Below are 23,539 nucleotides of genomic sequence, written 5' to 3' on the forward strand. Positions count from 1 at the left end.
ATCTTGGGAGAAACTCCATCAACATTCATTCAATCAATACTTCTTTCTTGAGCACCTACTATGGGTCAGACATTTAGTGAAGAAACAACAAGGTTTCTTCTTGAGGTATATTTTGAAAATCACACCAAGTCCTTTTTATTATTATTTCTAATAACAAAAATGGAACATGATCATTGAAAAAAGTCAAACCACACACAAAGCATACAAACGTGAAAGTTCCTCCCTGCTTTTCCCTGGGGGGTAACTACTGTTAATCATTTATATAATTCCTCTCGTCATATGCAGAGTTCTTTTTCCTGTTTCATATGCCACATTCTAGACTGCACTTTGCTTCATTCATTCAGTAAACAGCCACCTACTCTGTCCACATCAGTATATTCATAGTTATATCTAGTTTTGTTTTCTCATATTAATGAATATGAGTCTCCCCTTTATTGACTTACAAATAACGCTGCAAAGAACATTCTTGTGCTTACATCTTTGTGGTCTTCTGTGAGTGTATTTGTGGAATCGCTATGAATCACTATGGAAAAGTGAAATTGCTGGGTCTAAGGGTTTGTACTTGTAAAATCTTTAGGTACTTCTAATTTACTTTCCCATTACATGGTATCCATTGAATGTCACATTAGTGACATACAAAATTTGTGTTGTCTTTAATTTCCCACAAGAAAGTAGCATCTATTGGGGTCTTGGGACCCTACCAAATCAATAACCAATTGCTACTCTTTGAGGAAATCATTTTCAGACATGCAGTGAGCATCCTCTGGGGGTAGTAAGATGTGAGGTCATTGTTTTCCAAGGCCAGGGAGAGAGCTTAATCTAAACATACACTCCATGCCACAGAATCAGCTAACCTTGTTCCTGCCTCCACCATCAGTGCTCACCCCCCACCTCCCACATTTCTGTTTAGGATTCACTATGGCAAGTGATTTAGGTATAAACAAATAACACTTACAAGGCAGCCCTCAAAGACCTTTCAAACTGAGTTGGGGAGACAGAGCACAGATGGCTAAAAAGCAAACTAAAAATACAAGTCAGTATATAAAAAGCAACAAATAAATATAAATAGTAAGCATCGTTATAGCAGTCCAGAGGAAGGAAGGAAAACAGTGGGCTGGAGTGCTCGGGCTTTGTGGCAGAGACTCGCTGTTGGGTCGGTGGAATTTCTCTAGGTGGGGGCTCGGGGTGAGAGGGGAGATAACTGTAAAAACCATAAGAACCAACTGACAGAGAGTCCAGGAGAGAGTGGAAAATAGGGGCCCACTTTTATTTTGATAGTTGCAAGTGGTGGTGTTTGCAGTGTTCTTTGAGATTATTAGAGAGACTTGGCACAGGCTCTTATTTGTTTTTTGGGGTATTGTGAGTGGTGCAGGTGGGTGGTTAAATTTTTGAGAATCAGAAGAAAACCTCTAGCACTCTTCTCAGGAAAAGAAAAATTGCATGCTTGCAAATACACACAAAATGTTGCTGTGATTTCAAGGAGCCTTTCCTTCTACTCCAAGCTGAGAAACTAGAATATATCTAAAAAGCGTTGCGCCCAAGACAGTCTATCTAGGAAAAATGTCAGCCAGGTGTATATATCACAGTAAAAGTAATTAAGCAATGTAAGACACAACCAGTATTCGTATATTCATGAATCATCAAGCTCTGAAGCTGACTCGAAACAGGTGGGTAAACAATTTGGTAGGGCTGTGCTGGCACTTCACGCTTTTCCTCCAGGTCTCCAGCTATTCCAGTGTAAATTGGTGGAGGAGATTCTCTGTCTTTTTTGGACCCAAAAGAAGCCAAGCTCTCAAAAATGTGAATCAATGGCATTATTTAAGCATGCATAACTGGAATCCACTCCAAGATGCCGATTTTGCTGCAGAAAAGATACTCTTGCTCCCCACCCCCTCCTTTCTTTTTGACAGTCAGTTAATAAAGACTCAACAATAAGCAGCTGCCAGTGATGTCATTTGGGACTTTGTCCACGGAGCTTGTATTTACAAGCTCGGAGCAACTACGGAGCTGCAGCCCAGGGAGCGAGTCTCCGCAAACTTGCTCCGCATTCACGGCAGGACCTCCCAGCCGCTGTGGATGTTCAGGAAAACCCAGTCTGTTCTCTTAGCGTGGCCTTTGAACACTTCAAAAATAAACAGAGGATAACCAACCGCGGGAGGAAATTTTTAGCTGGAGAGAGTTGTTGCAGTTCCTGTGTCTGTCTCCAGGACTGTGATATGTGTTGACCGAAGAGCTAACTACAAGTAAGACTGTTGGGAATTTTTTTTTTAAACTCTTTTAACAGTTTTTCTTATTTATACAGCTTGTTTTCTTTCTAAAGTGAGATGATGATGTTTACATATTTCTCCAGGCTCTTTCGGCTGCCACAGCAAGTATGCATTTGGTGTAAGTAACTATAGGGCCCTAATGTGGACTGGGATTAGGGGTTAGAGGACCCCTCGTCTCTGAGAACAAACACCAGGATGCAGATGATAAGGAGATACTGAATGGCTAATCCTCATTTGCCTCAGCAGGGAGGTCAGGTTTGGTTTTTCATGCGTTCTGTTTTTGTTTTTTAAAGAAATACCAACCCACCAAAAAACTATTCAGTTGGTCTAGAAAGTTTAGCAAACAACTATGAAGACTGTTTTTTCATGAACTGGTGTGCTGCAGGGAGGAACCCACTTTTTCTGATTCTTTCTGTGGTTTGTAGATTTCTAATATGTGCATGTTGGTATGTATGATCTCCTGCCTATGCCCTCTTCCCACACACACACTCACACGCACACACCCAGGCTCATTCATCCTCAGGAATGTGTATGCATCAAAAAAATATTTTGAAATTGAAACTGTTTCTATTTGGATTCTTTTCACATTGAATATCTGGAGAAATGTTCTGTGTTCTGACTTGTCTTCTGAGTTGGAACCCAAGTTAATCTACTACTGAAAAAGGCAAACTTTGACATTCAGCTAGATCGGTGTACAAAATCCATATTGACTCTTTTGCCTGCTTCAGGGCCTCAGGGCTCTTTAAAACTCTCCAGATACTCTCTGGGATTTAAATAGGAAGAGTGAGTTTCACGTGTGCCGCCAGCCTGGACAAGAACCTCTCTTATCCCCACCTGCGCCGGCTGTCCCGTGAGCTGTTCTCTGTTGCCACCTGGGAGTTCTGGTTAAGAGCCCTGTGAAAAATTGTCTTTCTGTGCTTCAAGCTACCAGCTCTGCTCCTGAGTACCTACAGTTCAGCCTCTTGCAACCAGTAGCAAATCCCAGCTGATTCCTGCCCTCTAGACCTGAGAGCCCGCTGCACAGATTGGCAAGAAGTGACTGTTAGCCTGTTAGCTCTGCACGCTAACCCCATGACTCACTCAGGAGCCCGGCTTGCTCCTGAATTCAGCCACTCTGTCACCAGCCCAGAAACACGGTGACAATATTCACTGCCTTTTTCTTGTCTCTAGTCTCAGAATTGTAAGAAGCCAGTGTCAAAAGGCCTCAAAATATTTGACTGTTTTCTATGGAGTCCTAAGGTGGGTAACGTCCTGCCTCTTTGTCAGCTCCAATTTTGTCCATCAGAGCACATTAAGCTTTAAATATATTTTGTGTTTTAGAGCTCAGTGCTCTTTGCAATTCTTTGCTTAAAATGAGGGGTTTGCTGCTAAAACAGATTTCAAACTATTCATCAAAGTTTATCCTTTTACAAAAGAAAAATTGAGGCACAAGGAAAAGAAGTGATTTGTCCAAGAGCACCCAGTAAGACAGGCGGCAAAGCCACAGCTAGAAACTGAGTCTCCCGTGCTCATTCCAGCATGTGTCCCACTTCTCAAGTTCTTAAGGATTGAAACAACAACAAAAAATGGGACCCGCGTGAGGTTCCTATGCCTTCTTCTAGGAACTGGGCTATGTGCAGGCGTACAGATGAAGGTGGTCTGGTAAAGACAGAACATTCCCATTTTGTCTTTGGCTCTGTTTACATTTCTTAATGTGTCTGTTCCTCATTGTTTTCACCCGCAAACCAAAGAGAACTCTGATTATTTTACGGTTAATGGCCTAAAGGCAAATGGGGGAGTCTTAGCAGTTGAAATAGTTCAGAAGGCATTTTGCACTGGGTACCGGTTGGGCTATCTGAGGTGATTCCCAATTCTGATACTCAGTGTTTCTGTTTTACTTACAAGTCTCAGTCTTCTTTTTATGGGCCACAGCTTGCTTTGCTTCTCCTCTTTAGGGACCCTCTTTCCAGTGGGACCTTCTCTTCACTTTTTCATTCATTCCTCCTTCTCACTTCATTATCTCACTGCAGCCCGGATCTCAGTTTCCAGGATTCAGCTAGATTCCATGCACCCATCCATTACCCTTCTCTCTAGAGCCTTCCTTGCCCCTGATGTTCCCACCTATGGGGGGCCTTCCTGGACTCTCCAGGTCCAAGTGGTGCTTTACTTGTTTGGACTGTCATGGTATCTGTGCCATTATTTTGCCCTGGGATCTGAAGTTCTTTGCCATATTGTTAAATACCTCTTTCCATCAAAAGCAAGAGCTGCTTGCTATATAACACTTCTTATAGCTACAGCACTTAGCACAGAGTAGTTATTCAATGTATAATGCTAAATGAATGAATTAAATATCCATTTTACTGCATCAAACACCCAAACGTCTGCACTTAGTTGGCAAAATTATCACATTACTGTGCTGAGTGGCTTTAAATTCTTCACTGTGGTTGAAGGCCCTCGATGCCAGACTTCTGAGCCTGAAGACAGGGGATATTCTTGATGTGATGCCTGGCTGTCTTCCCTGGCTCATTTTTCTCCACAGTGTGGACTTAGAGCTGTCTTGGGGGTTCTGGGCCTGGTGGCTCATCAGGGTCTTCACTATGCAGCAGAGCTTAGTCATTGAGGACTTGGACTCTGGAACTGGCTGCATCCGCCACTTACTGGCTTTATGATTCTGGTTAATTCACTTAACTTCTCTGTTTCAATTTCTCCTCTTTGAAATGTGAATAATAAGAATGCCTACTTCATGGGAAGATAAAGAAAGATTAAATATCTTAATGTAGGTAAAACAATAGACACAATGCGACACGTACATTAAGTGCTAATGAGCATTAGCTACTGTTGGTATTGACCTTGTGATGCCCATGTCCCACCCCAGACTTACTGAATCATGACCTCTAAGGTGGGATTCAGATCCAGCCATGGTTAAAAAGTTCCTCAGATGATTCTGATGGGAATTACTGACCTAGCTACCAGGAGCGGCTCTCTGTTACTGAAATATGCTGGGCTTGTATGTTCTTCAGCACATCTACACCTTTGTACCCCTGCAGCAGCTCTCCACACACTCAGTTTACTCTCCAGGCCTTGCGCCACCTCCTGTCCTGTGAGCAGCTTTTCACATCCCACTTGCCACAGGTAGGTGTGTCTATGCACTATGGGACTCCGTCCGCATTGGTTCGCTGTGCGTCTATTCCCCTCTTCAGCCTCTGTGTTCCCATGAGGGCAGACCAGCTGGCTGACTCCCCAGACTTAATAGCATACATGATACTGCCCTTAGAGAATTACCTGTTGAGTAGACTGATGAATACTGCTCACTGAATGCCTTCATTTCCACTTGACTCCTGCCCTGTGCCTACCCCTTTCCCACGGTGGCATCTGTGAGCCTTGCTTCACTCTCAAATCCCAGCTTTGCCTCTGCTCTTCCCACCCTCCCTGCACCTTGAGAGAGAAGATTGCGGTCCTGCATTCTGAAGTCCTTCCACGTTCCTTGGCTTCATCTCACTATGTCCCCTGCTCGCTCTCAACTTTGCTTCTCTCAGATGAAGAAATGGTCACACCCCATGGTATTCTCTCTAAACTCTGTTAGGATGCTTATGCTGCATAGTCTCATTTTAAAAGTATTTTTTTTTTTAATCTGCTGCTGCTGCTTCCAGTAGATTCTAGTGAATTTGAGGTAAGGTTGCTGCCAAATTTGAGTTGCCAAATTTGTCATCTTAAGTGTAATTTGTAATCTCAGCACCTGGCACACAATGAGTTCTCAATGAATGAAAAAAAAAAGTATGGCTGCATGGTTGAGGAGCACAATAAAAACAGATTTAAAATGTTTTCTTCCAACAGCAATCGCTATTGAGTGTTTACTGCACACTTCCAAGCTTTTGCTTGTGCTAGCTCATTATGATCATTGTATTCATTGTCCAAGCAAAAACACTGATGCTCAGAAAGGTTAAGTAATGTGCACAGGTCACACGAGTGAGTAAGAGGCAGAGGCAGGATTTGAGCCCACAGCACATACCTTTATTTATTTATTTTTTTGAGATGGAGTTTCACTCTTGTTGCCCAGGCTGGAGTGCAATGGTGTGATCTCCACTCACTGCAACCTCTGCCTCTTGGGTTCAAGTGATTCTTCTGCCTCAGCCTCCTGAGTAGCTGTGATTACAGGTTCCTGCCGCCACACCCAGCTAATTTTTGTATTTTTAATAGAGACGGGGTTTCACCATGTTGGCCAGGCTGGTCTTGAACTCCTGACCTTAAGTGATCCACCCGCCTCGGCCTCCCAAAGTGCTGGGATTACAGGCATAAGCTACAGTGCCCAACCCCACAGCACATACTCTTAACCTTTCATTTTACCAGTCTCTGGATGTGGAGGCCTCATGAGCCTCACATTCACCCACAGTGATGTTTTGGTCATTCACATCTGCCTCTGACCGACTGCACTGGCAAAATTGTATAGCAGATTAATACTTTTAAGTGCCAGTCAGTCAAACTGGTGATTCACATTTTCTAGTCTTTCAGAAGCGTCGAAAGACTAGAATACCAGTCCTTTGGTATTTTTGTTTTTCTTTTAATCTCAGATCTGAATCTTTTTGTAGATTAGCCCAAGTTTATGGGTAAACACCAAGATTATTTACATTCTTGGTTTGGGTCTTGGTAGGCCTAGTAAAATTTGGTCAAGAGTGTAATCCAGGGATTAGATACAAAGAAAAAATTGGAAATAATTTTTGGACATGTGGTTGGTCCCTAAAAAAGGATACCAAAGGAAATGGTAGCATTTTGTGAAAGTAGATTTAAATAGCCAGAAGGGTTTAGTCTGAACACTCTGGCAAGTCATGGACCCACTTAAGCACAAAGTACCTTATAGCCTTATTTTTCTCCAGTTCTCTAATTCTACAAGGTTTAATGCCTTTGGAATTTTGGATTCCCAATTGTCTTTCCTTTATAGATGAAATAATAAATCTCTCAGATACATAGAACATTACCCACACATTTACAATGCCCCAGTACATACTTGCCTAATGAAGTGTATCGTGTCAGTTTGGAAGCCTCAATTATACAAGGTACTTCCCCATAGTTACATAAATTAATCTTGGTATTTTTAGGGCAAGAAACCAGATCTCTCCTCTTAGAAATCAACTTTACCGGATTAGTGATTCCTTTGAGGAGAATTTGGATGCATTGTAGGAGCCCAGTGGACTGAGTTCAAGAGGAAAGAGGAAAGTCCCAAGCCCATTTTGGAGCATAAGCTGGGAATAATAACATGGCAGATAAATATTATGGTGTTGAAAGAAGAGCTGTTAGTTCTGAAATGTGGGAACAAGTGTTACTGTCGAGATGCATGTCTGACAAACCGCCCCATAAAGGCTACTTGCTTCATTCGGCAAATTGAATCTAGAAACATAGAACTGATCCAGGCCAGCCCAAAAGACATTTCTCAAATGGTTTCCATTGTCAGTGACAACTGGTTTTGTAGCAACTTAAAGAGTCAAAGTAATACAAGCTCACAAATTAGAAAACCAAACAATAGTAAAATATTTATATATCTATATGTGACTATTAGTACTAAACAACAGTGCTAAAATGTTCATATATAAAAACATTGCATACATGTCTCTCTCTGTATGCGTATATATTTGCATGTGTGTCTATATAATCTTACCGTCCCTTGGGCCACCCTCCCTATCCCACTTCTGAGATTTTTTTTTCAGAGGCAACTCTTTTCTTTTAGCTGTTTTTATGTAATATTTCTAAATTATATGTTTCTATATGTATGTCAAAGTATGACTTCTTCCTTACTATGGTAGATTATATATATCTTTTTGTACCCAGAGCTTCTCTATTCTTCAATATATAATTATATCACAATTTTAAGTAAATGTATATTTAGTGCTTATTTTTGTCTTGATTACAAATATTGTTTACTGTTGAGTCAAGTCATTATGATCACATCTTTGTGTTAACAATGTTTTCAAAAGTTATTGCCTCATTTTAAAATTTACTTAGTTTTCTAACACCCTATAGCTAAAGTTTCCCAGTTGCTCTAATAGCTCTTTGACTATTAAATATAATCTCCTTTTAAAACATTCATCTTCTGTGAGTAGTTATATTCTCAAGTCGCCATGTTCTTTTCTGTCAGTTGTCAAGGAGGATAAGTTAATTATTAGTCGTGCCGTATCAGAAGCAATTTAAAATGCCAGCTTCCAATGTTTCCTTTATTCTCATTATAGCCAATTACTCATATTTGGGTAAATAGAAACGATCTGGTTTATTGTAGTTGGTAAATAGCAATCATAATTTGGTTTTATAGTCTCATGAATACTCAATACATTTCGATGTAACTTACTGAGTACCTTTGACATCTCGTATAGCGCCATCAGAGGAAAGCAAATGGTACCTCATGTAATGTTATTTTATGAACCACTAAATGAATGCTCAAAATGACATTTATTTCTTCCCTTGCTTATTTTCTGCCCACTTATTCTTTCCGCCGAAAATTAGTGAATCAGGAATGTGAGGTACTTTGTTATTGAGAGTAGTTAAAATAGTTTACTTAAAATCATGTGAAACTTTGCCTTTAGAGACGGTGTTCGTGGAGACTGCCAGTAGAGGGCCTTGTTAAACTAAGTAAAATTTCACATATAGGCCAATCGCCAACAGTTACAGCCACCCTGTTAAAGAGCTTTTGTTTTTAGGATTCCCGATTAATAGTAAAACTATCAAAATGATTTTTTAAAGTGCATCGCGTTTCTTTCTATAAGGAAAAATTAGATATCTCAACCTTTCATTTTCATTGTTTTCTTACAAGGAAATTGGAGAATTCAAATAGATCATTAATAAGCCATCAACCAAACCAGGGCTGTGGAGGCCGAGTCATAAAATCTCTCTATGACATTTCTTTTGGAGTGTGCTCTGAGTCTTTGGGGAACCCAGTATTGGCTGTTGAACATGGTGGAGAGAGATGACGGCTCTCCTGACCTAGGCACAGTTTATACCTGCTCCCTACGTTTTGGCGAGCCTTACTCTCAACAAAAGTGGGTTTTCTATTCCATGCAGCTGGACAAGAATCTTACTCTTTGGTAAGCCCTCACTTTGAACACAGAAAAGAGAATCTAGACGCTGAGAGCTGAGAGTGTGTTATGTTGTTCATCACACCTACTTTCCAGTCAAGGAAACAGCCACAGGGAGGAGTGGGGTAGTACAGAGCCATTCTCTTCCTAGAGCCATTCTCTTCTAGAGCCATTCTCTTCCTAGAGCCATTCTCTTCCTAGAGCCATTCTCTTCCTACTTGCTGGCTTGTTTCTAGCTCCTCTTACCTTCTTAGGAAGGTTCTCTTCCCCCCACTCTATCCTCCTGGGGACAGCCTCTCAGCCTAAACGACACTTCCTGAGGAAGGCTTTTTCTACTTGTGATACACTCTGGTAGCTCCATGTATCTGTTTTTCATAGCACTTATCACCAGTGCAATTAAATATATGATCAACTATTTGATTAAGAACATCTGCCCATCTAGGCTATTAAGTTCCATGAAGGCAGAGCCTGTGTCTGTCTTGTTCAATATTGTAACCTTAGGATCTAGAACAGTGACTGGTCCATGGTAGGTGTCCATCAAATATCTGGTGAATAGATGAATATACACATTTTCTGATTTTTAAATTAGTACTTTCTCTTCTTTTTTATGCTTATAAAAACATTCATTTTTATACCTCAACTGATGACATTCAAATCTCATGGTAGCTGAAGTACCTGTGGGCTCAGGGCACAGAGACATAGAATTGGGTTTTATGCCTAATTTTCAGTGAGTGAGTGAGTACCTCTTTATTCCCCACAGTACAAGAATTGGTATTCATAACGTTTATCCAATGGTGGCTCTATAGGTAAGAGAGTAAATGAATAAGAAAATGAAGAGGGATTTATTTTATTCTCTCATTGATGAAGACAAGAGAAGTGGGAATAGATAGATGTTCTGACCTTGGTAATGTGCCATTTTGTGTTTCCCAGGTTGGGCTAGAGATTTCCTTGAGTATGCTGTGAAATATTCTTTTCCTGAGACACCATGGTACATTAGAAACACCAGGATTGGATCTTTGGAGTCAGTTAATGCAGACAGTATAATGGAAGACATATAACTACAGCTCTTACCCATGTGGCATTTGTCCTTGGATATCCCTGGGTTCTGATCTCTGTTCTGACCTCTACTGACTTTGAGCAAGTTATTTAACCTTGTCAAGCATGGTTTACCCATCCATAAAATGTAGCAGTATCAACAGTAGCTGGGTGAGGGGCTCACACTTATAATCTCAGTGACTCAGCAGGCTGATGTGGGAGGATCACTTGAGGCCAGGAGTTTAAGACCAGCCTGGCCAACATAACAAGAACTCATCTCTAAAAAAACAATTTTTAAAACTTAGCTGGGCATGGTAATGTGGACCTGTCATCTCAGCTACTCAGGAGGCTGAGACTGAAAAATAACTTGAACCCAAGAGTTCCAGGTTGCAGTGATTGCACCACTGCCCTCCAGGCTAGGAGACTCTTAAAACAAAAAAATCAACAGTGATTTCACCCAACATTTATTAAATGTGTATTTGCATCTGACCCCATTGTGTTTTCTATTCCTATTGTCTCATGTAATCCTTACAATAGACCCTGAGGTAGACATTATTATTCATCCAATTTTTTAGATGCAAAAACCAAGGTACAAATAAGTTAATTTATTCCAGATTACACAGTAATTATTTGAGCCAGACATTTAGATTATGTTACCTTCTTACGGGGTCATTGTGAAGAATAATTGAGATCAAGTACCTCAAGTGCCTGCACCAAAATAGACTCACAATACACGTAATATTAATACATTATTAATAATACACTATTCTCATTATTGGCTCTCATCATTGAGGATGTTGCAGGCCCTTGTAAGTCAGTGACTGCCTTAGGGCAGTGAGAGAGGTGAGGACAGCACTGTGTGTCCCAGTATTAGAGGGTTGTTTAACTCTAATGTCAAATGTCAAGAGTTCCCTTTACTCAGTATTTTGGCACAAATGAGTATTTGCAGCTCCAAAACAACTACAAAGAAAACTGTCCAACCTCAACCCCCTTCTGGGTCATGAGTGATTTTATTATGTTCCCACCATATGGGCTTTTTTTTTTTTTTCCCTCAGCACATTGCATCTGTTTATGTGATGCCCCTGGCTTTATCATCTCTGCATTTCGTTTGGCAAAATTGCCAAATCCTGTAGTCTTCAGTGTGTATAGAACTGCTAATTCATAGTAGAGTGAAAGCAGGCAATGGAGTTAGAAGGGTGTAGGGAGGGTCTGGTTCCTTCTACAGGGTTTTAATTTGATTCTCTTTTTCTGAAGCCCTGGACCATCTTTGCTAGCCAGCTGCCCCCTTCCCCTTCCCCTTCCCCAACTCTCCCTTTATTGCACCTTATTTCTCAATCTTCTCTCTTAGTTCTTCCCTCTACACCATTTGCATCTCACCTCTCCTATTTTATCATCCCTTTTGCTCTTCTTCTCCCTCCTCATCTTCATTTATCTCTGCTGCTGCTGCTGCTCCTCCTCCTCCTCCTCCTTCTCCTCCTCCTCATCAGAGCAAAGAAGGGACCATGGTCAGTGTTTCTAAGTGAACCACCAACCAGAGAAAAAGGAAACCATTTTAGTGTTTTCTACCTCTCCATAATCTTCAGATGCCCTAGGACCTTATTATATTGCTCATCTCATTAAACAAAGAACACATCCACATTATAGGCCAAACGAAAGAAAGACCAAAAGGAGCAAGCAGCATAGTAGGTTGGAGAGCAATCTGAACAGAGAAATTGAACAACCCTATTTGTAAAATCCTGCCACGAGCCAGCTAAAGAACATGGGATCAAGTATCCCCATCTGCAAAGTGAAGTGAGAGGTCAGATGGTCCCAAGGCCATTTCTGGTGCTGTGATCCTGTTATTCGTAATCACACAATGATTGCAGCCTGATTCATGACACAGGCAATTATCAGAGCACCAAGGCGGAAAGCCCCTACCCCAGGGCAGTGGGCTCAGGCCTAGGCTGCGTGCGTGGGTGGCCTGAGGACCCTAGTGTCTGTGATCCCAGAAGTCCCCTGTTTTCCCAAAGTGCTGAGGCGATTCGTCACTGTACAATGCTGTGTCCTTACAACAGATGTTAAAGGATCACCCTTGAAAGGGTGTTTCTCCAAAGCATCTAATTATAACCTCTACAGAAGATTAACAGATGTTATAATTGTCTTTCCCCTTTGATTAAATAGTTTCTGCATGAGTAGCTTTCTTAGATTTTCCTTCTCTGTCTTGTATGATCTTTATAAGGAACTGACATGTGTCTTCAATTTTCTAGAGATAGTTCCTCATCAGGCTTGGTAAGAATCTGCAGATTCATAATTTCATTCTCGCTCTCTTTCCTTCCTATGTCTTTTTATATGTAGAAACCTGGGCAAGGGAGGGCTGTGCTTGTGGTGTCTGAAGCATGGTTATAAAGGTGTCCTGGTGGCAGGAATATGAATGTGGCCAAGAAGCTGGCCTCTCTCTTTGCTATTTTTGGAGGTGACTGATAGTCATGAATGTTCTCTAGGAAGAATTGTGCCAAATGGGAAAGGAAATTTCAGCAAACTGTGCACCAACCAAGCACTCCAGGTGTCAAGCATGCAAATGAATGTGTGTGCAGAGAGAAAAACTGCATTTATGATGTGAATGTCTGCAAATTTCTCTGATGATATTTGTTTTGCAAAGACAAGCTATCAGCCAGGAGCCTTATCAACATGAAAAATATTATTTTCATTTCATTATTTAGAACCTAGAATTCTCTCTTCTCTGCTAGGAATGTTGGTTTGTGTTCTGTTGCTCATTTATTTTTACCTTCTATTGAGCTTATCGGGAAGGATGATGCCACTAACTACAGGAAGAAGAAGGCTTCTTTCTCATTGTCTCATTGTCCAAATGAGTATGTTTCTTCTTGAGAAGAGAAAATTATAAGGAAGGGTTTCAGACATTGGATGAATTTATGGACAATGAAGATGAGAGGAATGAAAATAAGAAGTACTCAGATCTTTTAGAGGGATCTGCTTAATAATAGTCTCCATCTCTCCATACCAAAACATCTGAAACAGGCTCATAAATCAAGGCAAAGGTCACTCCTTAATCAGCCTGAGGGCAGAGAGCAAAATAAGCAAAATAAAATTTGGCTTCACTGAATACATCAGCATTAAACTTTGATTGAAAAAAAGGAAAGATTCTTGGGTTGGTTTATCAAATAGGCCCTATATAAATTCAATCTCCACTTTTGTCTACACTTGCTAAGGAAGAGAAGGGAAGATGAATATTTTCTTAGTGTACAATCTACACTGAACACATACTACTAGAGAATCAAAGGGGAAAATATTTATCTTTATGGATTTCATAGTATATTGGGAAAAGGAGTTAATCCCACCGGGAGTATTTAAAGAACACTACAAACCAGTCAGTAGAATTAACTTCCAAGTGAATAATCAGAGCTTTGACAAATTAAAAGGTTTTGTAAGTAGGTGACCAGAATCATGAACATTCTATAGTGCATATCATATGAGAAATGGCTAAAGAAATTAGATTTATTTGGGTCATTTGGAGGAGAAAGATGTTTAACCTTTTTTTGAAGTATAAAATATATACAGATAATTGCACCTAAGTAAAAAGCTTGATAAATTTTTATAAACTGAATATACCCATATCACTAATCCTCGAAACAAGAAATATCAGCAGCATCCTAGAAGCTTTCCTCAAATTCCCTTTCAGTCACTTTCTCTAAGGTGACTTCTAGTGGCTTAGATTACTTCTAGTGGCTTAGATTAATTTGGCCTTTTGTGTACTTTGTCTAATTGGAATCACACAGTATGTGTAATTTTATGTCTTGCTTCTTTCATTCAAATTGTGTTTGTATGATTCATATTGCTGTGTCTAATTATAATTTTTATGTCGATTGTTGTTTAATATTCCATTATGTGACTGTGCCATCACATATTCTTCCTACTGTGGATGAGCATTTGGATATTTTCCAGTTTGGGACCATTACACATAGTTCTATTATGAATCTGCTGGTCCATGTCTCTCATGTCTCTTGGTAAACAAATATACACATATAAGTTGAGTGCACTTGTGTAATTGCTACACATAGCAATCGTAGAGCGTCTAAGATCTAATGCTCAATAGTCTTCCAAGGGGATTGTACCAATTTATGCTCCCAGGAACAATATATGAAAGGAAGGGTAGTATTTTAATTTACTCAAGAAAGCAGCACTATTACTAAGAATGGAAGTTAAAGAGAAGTCATTGTGGCCTAATACTAGGAAGAACTTTTGTTCATTTAAAAACAAGGTGAGAACTTAAAACAGGTTCTTGTCCCTGGAAGTCCTCAGACAATGCTGGAATGGTCTTCATTGCAGTGGCAGGTAAGCTAGAGGATTGCAAGGACTTTTTGATCTAAAAGCCTTGTATATCCAACGTAGTGAGCTCCAGGGAAACTTGAAGATGGAAGAAAATGAGGAGGACATTGTGGTGGACCAGATTGTCAGATTTTCGAAGATCCGATTTAAGCAAGCAAGAGCAATTACACAGACAATGCTGACTCTGTGAGTAGAGGAGAGCCATTCAAGGAACGGAGACGGGTGGAATTGAGTGAGGTCATGAAAAGAGATAATATGATAGTCAGTGGAAGAAGGAAGAGCATTTTGCATGCAAAAGCAGGTTCATTATGGAGTCCAAATGGAACACAAGGAGACACAGTTCATGCTACCAAAGGCTTAGAACCAATTATGAGAATTGTAAAGCAAAGCAAAGACGTTTGATGAGCTCCGACTGACCAAGTGATGTCTGTAAGATGCCCTGGGGCAGAGCTGTTCCACAGGGAGGTGGCCAAATAACACTCACTAAGACAACAAGAACACTTTCAAGGTTGCAAAAAGGGTAACCTCTCTGCAAGACTCATTGGCAGCTATGCAGTGCTTCAACTTCCGCTCTCATCCCTTCCACGCCTAGATCCCTCTGACTCGTAACTTCAATTCATGTGTGGCTTTAATTCCCCCCTTCCCTTGGACAACTCCTGGTGCCTCTTCACAGCTGATTTCTATTATGGTAACCCCAATCCCCAGCCCATGGAACCTGATATTGACCAAGAACCCCAATGAACTCGGTTCTTGTCATTGTCAATTTCCCATTGTGTCAGTAGGGTCAGCATATCCCATTCTCGGCAAAGAGTTATTTTGGATCAAATTCCATCTGACTTTATTTTGTATCTTTCACTTTATTTTGCTGCTGTATTTCATGATTTATAATAAAGACATGAGAAATATACTATATAAGTCGGTACTAGGAACTGATCAAAGAGTACTAAGAAATCACTGGTCATAACTCCTTTGTACTGCCAGGAAGCTAGAGCCAGAGTGACCTGTGTAATTACCAATGTTCTGTTGTTTTATATATCTTACCTTTGCAACATTTTTCTCTCATCTTTACTTTTTACTTTGTGGCAAGCAGAATTTTAAGATGGAATCTAAGATCCAAGTCCCCACTGTACAATTCCCTCCCCGTGAGTAGGGATAGAACCTGAGAATATGACAGATATCACATTTGTGATTAGATTGCATTATATGGCAATTGTGGACGGACTTTTGCAGGTATAATTAAGGTCCATAATCAGTTGACTTTGAGTGAATAAAAACAGGAGATTTTCTTGGGTGGACCTGACTTAATCAGACAAGCTCCTTGAAAGATTATCTAGAGATCAGAAACTGGAAGCCTCAGAGATTCTGCTGCTGGCCTCAAAGAAGCAAGTCATCATGAGTTTTATAGTCACAAGCAAGGAGATGAATTCTGCCCCAAACCACATGAACTTTGGAGAGGACCCAGAGCCTCAGATGAGACCCCAGACACCTGAGCTCTGACACCTGACACATTGGTTTTAGCATTGTGAGAATTGAGTAGACGTTCCAGCTAAGCTCTGCTCAGATTTTTGGTTCATAGACACTGCGAGATAATAAATGTATATTATTCTAAGCCACTAAATTTGTGGGATTTGCTACATAGCAATAGATAACACGTATATACATTTTTACTCATCTCTGTTTCTCTTATTTATTGTGTATATAGTCTCTTTAATTATTTTGAGATTTGATTGAAATTGAGTGGATTGAGCAATAAATCAGTGTCCTAAGTCCCCTCACTCCCACTCCAGGGTGACTAGGGATCATGCTGTCTCCTCCATTGCCCGAGGCTCCTTCCTGCTTTTGTGGTTTGACTCGAGCCCACATCTCTACTTGGAATGTCCTCTATCCTCCCCTCCACCTATTTAAACTCCATTCAAAACTTAGAGGCCCAGCTTCATTTCCACAACCTCCATCATTCCTGGAATCTAATTTTTTGAAGGTTTTGTTTTCTTTTTCCAGTTCTGAGTCCCTGCAGTTGTGGTTCCCAAGTTTGAGCTGGCAACATTATATTTAATTCAAGGAGGTTTTTAAAAATGCAGATTCCCAGCATTCCTTCGTGTCTGCCTGCCCCAGGAATTCAGGTTCATTATGGAGTTTTTGAAAGCCTCTAATAAGTGATGCTTCTGGACAGCTAGGTTTGACAACTCTTTGCTCTGCTGTATTCACATCAGTCAGCTCTGCATAGAGTGCCCAGTGCAATTAACTGTCTGTGCTTAAGGTTTTGAAAAGTTATAGTCCACCTCTAGCCTGGACAGCATATTATACATTCCTTTATTTAATCTTGACTCTAGTTTCATTATATTCCCACTTATATCTTTCCCTTTTATTTTTTATTTATCATTTGGTGTTTGTGTACATTTCTGTATGCAATCACAAATCCTTTGGGGGAATGAGGTTGAAATAAATACATAAATGGAAAAAGGATGTACCCTAGTACTTTAATGTGCATCACTCTTGTTTCCCTAACAATAGGAAAGCTTTTTAAAGCATGGGCTTTGACTTCCATTTGCTTCATGCCCTCATCATACCTTGGACAATTTGAGCATATAACAACAGTGTTCAGAAAACTAAAGATTGATGGTTGACTGATAAGAAAGGGTTCCTGTTCTGTAAAAATAGTGTTCCTTCCTCTGCTTTCTTTCCCCCTCCTGGCTTGCCCCATCCTCTTCTCAGTCTTTTGAAGCACTGGACAAAGAATTGCTCTTTTTCCTAGACCCAAGCTTTCCAGGTTAGCACAATGCATAGACAGAGTTGTAGAACTAACGGGAGGGCTCATTGTGTCTCTCAATGTTTCATCTGCCTGAAATGGCTTTACACAAAGTGGTAGTTTTCTTTTTTTAGCCCGCTGGTGCTGGGAACAGGCACATTCTAGGCACAGTGTGGGGGAAATGCCTCAATCACTCAGTCACTGAGCACTGCCCTTTCCCCTTCCAAAGCCCAACTGAATGTGCCACATTCAGGACACCCATGCCCTTATGCCAAAGCACATTGTGCCAAAACACACATCCCGTGATATCCCTTGTAACTCTATAGCACGGCTTGTATATCTGGTAAGTAGGGGATACATGAGCAGGGCGGCAGGTTTATCACACGGAGCTGAAGAATGCTCCAGGGAAGTTCTACAGAGGCAGTCATTGTGGTAGATCTGATTAACTGCACTCTTCTAAATACTCCTTTTAAGCCCTTTCTACTGTTTTGAAAATACTTAATCTCTTGGGCAATAAGGAGTTTCCTGACTCTCTCTCTCTCTCTCTCTTGTCCTTTCTGCAAGTCTTTTCACTCAGATACTCCTCAGTGGGGCTACTTTTTCATCTTTGGCTTTCTCTTGGATGTACTTCACTGTATCCGAAGATCTGAGCTCAGCCAGTTGGGCACAGTTAAGATGTGTTCTGAGTCTGTGTGTGTGTGTGCGCACGCGCGCGTGTGCATGCACGCGCATATGAGCACATGCATTTGTGTTTCAGCATTTCTGGTTTTGTCCTTTCTGTTAGACAAAACCAGACTGCTATTTTGTTCAGGCTCAGATTTCCAAATTAAAGTAATCAAATTTAGTACCATAACAAACGAAAATAATTTCAGGGCATTTTTGACACACAGTATCAATCTTCTTTTCTACTAAAACAACAGTATTTTCCTGAAGAAGAGGTTTGTGTATCATTTTCTCCAATGTCACTGGGGTTATGCTTAAACCGTTATTTATCTTTTCTCATTATAAAAGATAAGTGTTTGGACCGCTGAATCCTGCCTCTCCCCTCTTCCTTTCTATGCTATGTTCTTGTAAGGTACAAAATTCTCACACAAAACTTCAAAATGTTTCCGTTTCGTTTCTTAGGTCAGGTAGATATATAATTAGTGAGTGCCAATGAAAATGTTTTAACAAGGTAGATTGTTAGAGCTCCCATCTAGTAGTGGGTGCTAGGTGTGATAGCCACTGAGGTAGATTTGACTTGGAGTCTGCCCTTGTGGGATGGCAGAGCACACAGGCAGATATGCAACCTATCAAACTCTGCATCACGATGCTGATCAGTTGAAACAAAAATGCGTATTTTTAGGGGTCATACCTGTCTTTCCGTTTCCATCATCTCCTTCACTCTCTGCCTTGGACTGCAGCTTCCTAAATCTGTGCCAACTGTGGGCAGAGGGAAGTGGAGGACCAAATGTGTTGGCCAGCTTCCACTAGCTAGGCGCAACTTGTGAATTTCGTCACCCAACTGGGCTATTTCTCCATCTCCTGCCACATTGACTTCCTAGCAGAACTAGGCAGGAAACGTTGCCAAGAATAGTATAAGCAAAAGGTTTAATATTCTAAAAGAGATAATGAAAATAGCAGATGAAGAAAAAACTGATTGTAGCTTCAGGGTGTCTACACTAGCTGCCTCTGATGTTTGGTTCTACGTCTGTTTCCTTCTGAGAGTTTCTCCCAATGTCTGGTCAGGACTTTGCATAAGCCCTTGTTTTGTAGGGACTCAAAGGAGTTCTGTCTTTCTGCATACCTTAAACAGACTTTCACATGACAGGGAATTACCCTCAAGATGAGGCTGTGAATAACATGAGGTCATGGAAGTTCTAGGTTAATGATATTGATTGGAGTGGCTTGCAAATGAATTATTCTATGGGCAGGGGAGACTTCAATTGAGATGTGAATTTGATTCTGAAGGTTGATAGTTACATTTCTGGGAAGTTGTGGGCATAATTCTCTGCCTTTCTGAACTGAAAGTATAAGCAATCATTGGGATAGAACAGGAAAGAGACAGTGATTTAGACTAATACAAATTTGATTGTATTTTAAAGGAAAGGGCACCTTTAGCTATTTATCCTAGAAAACAGTTCATCTATTTGTGTGAAGAGGCGTGCACAAGAATGCACACTGCAGTAGCATATGCAGTAGTGATGTTATTTGCCATCAAAGTGTCCATCAACAGGGAAGGAAAGAATCAAATAATACTCCATTCATGCCATGGAGCCCGAGTCATCATTAAAGAACTGAGGAAGAGCTATTTGCATCTTGACATGGAAAGACCTCTGTGACATGTTATTAAGTGGGGGAAAAAAATCAAATTGTCAAGAAATATTTAAAATAGGGTATCATTTACATTTCAAAAAGCTTATATATTTAAATATGTACATGTATTTTCCATGTAGGTTTCTAAATAATTTTTACTTTAATAACATATTCATGATTACTTTTGAAAAAGAATGATATATTGTGTTTGTGTATACACATGTATATTTGTATATATTTTAATAAGAGAATGTTCTGAAGGAATATTTCATGGAATAATGAAAAAGAGATTTATTTTTTCCAAATAAGTAACCTGAGGTAACCAAGAGTAATATAAAAGAGGAATGAAATCTGTTTTTCTCTGGATGCATCAGTTTCCAGAGATGGTAATTTTAATTTAAGATACAAATCACCAGCTATTTCTAAGTAGGCGTGAAGCAGCTAAGTTATTTGCAAAGAAATCCATTGCTCAAGAGTTTAACTTCATTTCAAACAAGATAAGCTTGTTCTAGATACTCAGTACTGGGATAGAGATAATCAGATAAATGAGCTGTGGCATCTGTCCTTGAGGGGAACCAATCTACAGGGAAAGACAGACAAGCAAACACCTACCATTTACTGGTAAGTCCACACTGCAATACTCCAAGACCGAATGCAGTACTCCAGAGGGGAGCAAGTTGTGACACACAAAGGAAGAAACAAGTGTTGATAGTTTTTGGGGAAATAAATATGTTTTCATAAGGAGCAAGTAAGGCTGATTTTCTAGACCCCAAATTTGATAGATTTTGTAGGTCTTTTGGTAGCCCTTCATTTCCCACAGGGGAAATAAAGATAGAGAGGGCTGAAGTCCTGGGGCCATAATGATGGTCAATGGACTGGAGGTTTTGGTGCCGATGAAAAGTTCATTTTTGGAACTTAGAGGTGATAATATTAGACTGAAATAATACTATTGGATGTAAAGCTTCCAGTGACCTACGAAAAGAGGCAATTTTATGTGGTTACTTTGAATAGCTAACATTTCTCTCACACTTACTTGGTACTGTGCTAAGTACCTTGTATTTGTCAATTTTGCATTGCTATAAAGAAATACCTGAGGCTGGGTAATTTATAAAGAAAAGAAGTTTAATTGGCTCATGGTTCTGCAGGTTGTACCAGCATGGTGCTAGCATCTTCTTGGCTTCTGGTGAGGCCTCGGGAGCTTATAATCATGGTGGAAGGCGAAGGGGGAGTGAGCATATCACATGGCGAAAGACTAAACAGGAGGGAAAGGAAGGAGGTGCCAGGCTCCTTTAAACAACCAGATCTCACGGTAACTCATACAGTGAGAACTCACTCATTACCACAAGGACAGCACCAAGCCGTTTATGAGTGATGAATCCATTTGACCCAAATACCTCCTACTAGGTCTCACCTCCAACACTGGAGATCCCATTTCAACATGAGACTTGGAGGGAACAAAACATTTAAACCATTATCATACTTCATATAAATGATCTCATTTAATCCTTAGAGCAATCCTACAAGGTGAATAGTATTATGATCCTACCTATGGTATAGGCAGTGTTGTTACTTCCATTTTATAAATAAGAAAGGTAGAGCTCAGAGAAGCTAACTTACTTAAGTGATTTTATATCACCACACCCAAATAGCTCCTAAAACTCCTGACTTTATCCATATGTCAGTACTGTACCAGAAGTAGAAGACCTTCAGGTTTTACCCTGAATGGAACACCAGGAGTATAGTCTGCAGAGTTTAAGCATTTCCAGGAGATGACAGGAACATAACACGTGACTATTCAGACAGACCCCTCAAATGGTGATGGGATGAAGATCACAGTGTAAAAGATGTCAAGGTAATCTGTGCAAACATTGGAGCCACTGCTGGTTATGGCAGTGAGTAGGGTGGAAAGGAGAACTGTGATTTCACTGGCACTGTGAAATGTGGCGGCATGTTCTGAGGTTTGCTGCTTGAAGGCTATGGTAAGGAAGGGTTATAACTGAATAGTGTGGGATGACAGGGTAGTGATGGAGACATTAGCAGTCTCTCTCTCTTTACCTGAAGCAAATGATAATGGATGTTCCCAAAATTAAGCTACTATAATTTGGAAACCACCTACGTGTCCAATAAGGAGTAGCTAAAACACATTATAGGATTATAGGACATCCAATTAAGGAGATACTGTGCAGTCCTCAGATATGGTATTATGGAAGAATACTTCATGGCGTTAAGTTATACTTAGTCCATAGCTGTGGGTGGAGAATTATGGAGTGTGCACTCTCAGTTTTATAAGTGTATTGTCATAGACATTTGTCATGTTCATGACTGCTTGTGATCTTACAAACAGCTTTTCTATGGTTAGGAACATCCCTATGTTAAAACCATCTCTTCCCCAACATTGAAACCAGAACGCAAATTTTCAATCTCACAGCTGGAAAACAGGCATATGATTTGAGCTCCACCAACCAGTTGTACCGCATGAGAGAATTCAATCCTGAATTGAGTCCCATGTGCAAACAATCCCTGTGCAAAGCCTTCCATTTTATTGAACAGGTGGGGGCATTTTATTGAGGGAGTTCTTGGAAGAAACTGGGTTTTGGAGGCAGCAGCAGCTTCCTCCTCAGCCGAGTTTTGCAAAGTGGTTTGGGGCACTGTTATGGCAGCTTAGTCCTCAACTAGCTCCCAGCTCTCTCTATTTTGTGAAAAATTTGACACTTTTAAACGATGATCTTCTTTATAAACTTCTTAGCATCATGTAGTTACAGCCCAGTGTTAATACTATTTTTTTTTTGTTTTACTCTTTTTCTTTTTTTCAAGCATTTATTCAACAAAAAACTCATTAACTGTCTACTATTGCTGAGAACTCAGCCAAGTCCTAAAGGAGCAAAGACGCTTGTGATGCTTTCTTTGCCTCCAGTCCACATGTTATGTATACAGTCAGGAATGTTTCTTTAAATAATCTTGGCAAAGATTTTTCTAAAGGCTGCATGAGCATATAATGAGTTGAAGAATCGTGATGCAATTACCATATATTGCATAAAATTTATTTAAATGATTGTAGCCATCTTTGATTTAATTTTATTACTAAATTAGGATATTTTCTCTGAGAATGTTGCTCTCATCTTTTGTTCTCATTTATGTAGTTCTCTACTTCAGTTGAATCCTCTTTTCTCTTTTCCATTTAAAGTATTATTAGTGTGATTTAAAATTTTCCATATTATTACATTTTTTCAGTTAAAAGTTTTAACAAAGTAGGAAAGACTGAGACAAAAATTCATGAACTTACCTTCAAATGAATTGATTTTTTCATGTTTTTTATTTCTACCTCTCTGCTTGGATTAGAAATGATAATATTGTTATTTGTTTAGTGGTTACCTTAAAATTTGTAATATGCATATTAATTTTAATGTATATGCATATAAAATATATTTATAACAAAGAATAAGATTTATTTAGTATCTTTCTACTCCTTCAAAATAAAACTAAGACCTTATCATGTTTCACTTACCCATTGAACCCCACTGTGATTAAAAAAAATTTTTTTTTTTGAGACAGGGTCTTGCACTGTCACCTACGCTGGAGTGCAGTAGCTGATCTTGGCTTACTGCACCTCTGTTTCCCAGATTCAAGCGATTCTCATGCCTCAGCCTCCTGAGTAGCTGGGATTACAGGTGCATGCCACCATGCCCAGCTAATTTTTGTATTTTTAGTAGTGATGAGGTTTTACCATGTTGACCAGACTGGTCTCGAACTCACGACCTCAGGTGATCTGCCTGCCTTGGCCTCCCAAAGTGCTGGGATTACAGGCATGAGCCACTGTGCCTGACATCCAATTATTA

At 40.1% G+C, this 23,539-nt stretch overlaps 1 protein-coding gene across 4 annotated transcripts in view; it reads left to right on the top strand.

Moving 5' to 3' along the window:
• NCKAP5 (NCK associated protein 5) overlaps positions 1-23,539 on the top strand; it is a 970,844-nt gene that overhangs the window by 93,661 nt on the left and 853,644 nt on the right. For 2 of the 4 annotated variants that reach the window (XM_064382828.1, XM_064382827.1), the window contains exon 1: positions 2,037-2,243. The exons of the other annotated variants lie outside the window; for them this stretch is intronic. The gene's annotated coding sequence lies outside the window, so the exon portion shown is untranslated. Of the gene's footprint in view, positions 1-2,036; positions 2,244-23,539 lie in introns of those variants that run through there. 4 annotated transcript variants of the gene reach the window in all.

Source organism: Aotus nancymaae, unplaced genomic scaffold, assembly GCF_030222135.1.
Source record: "Aotus nancymaae isolate 86718 unplaced genomic scaffold, 86718_ANA_hifiasm-v0.15.2.pri h1tg000029l, whole genome shotgun sequence".
Classification (NCBI taxonomy): domain Eukaryota; kingdom Metazoa; phylum Chordata; class Mammalia; order Primates; family Aotidae; genus Aotus; species Aotus nancymaae.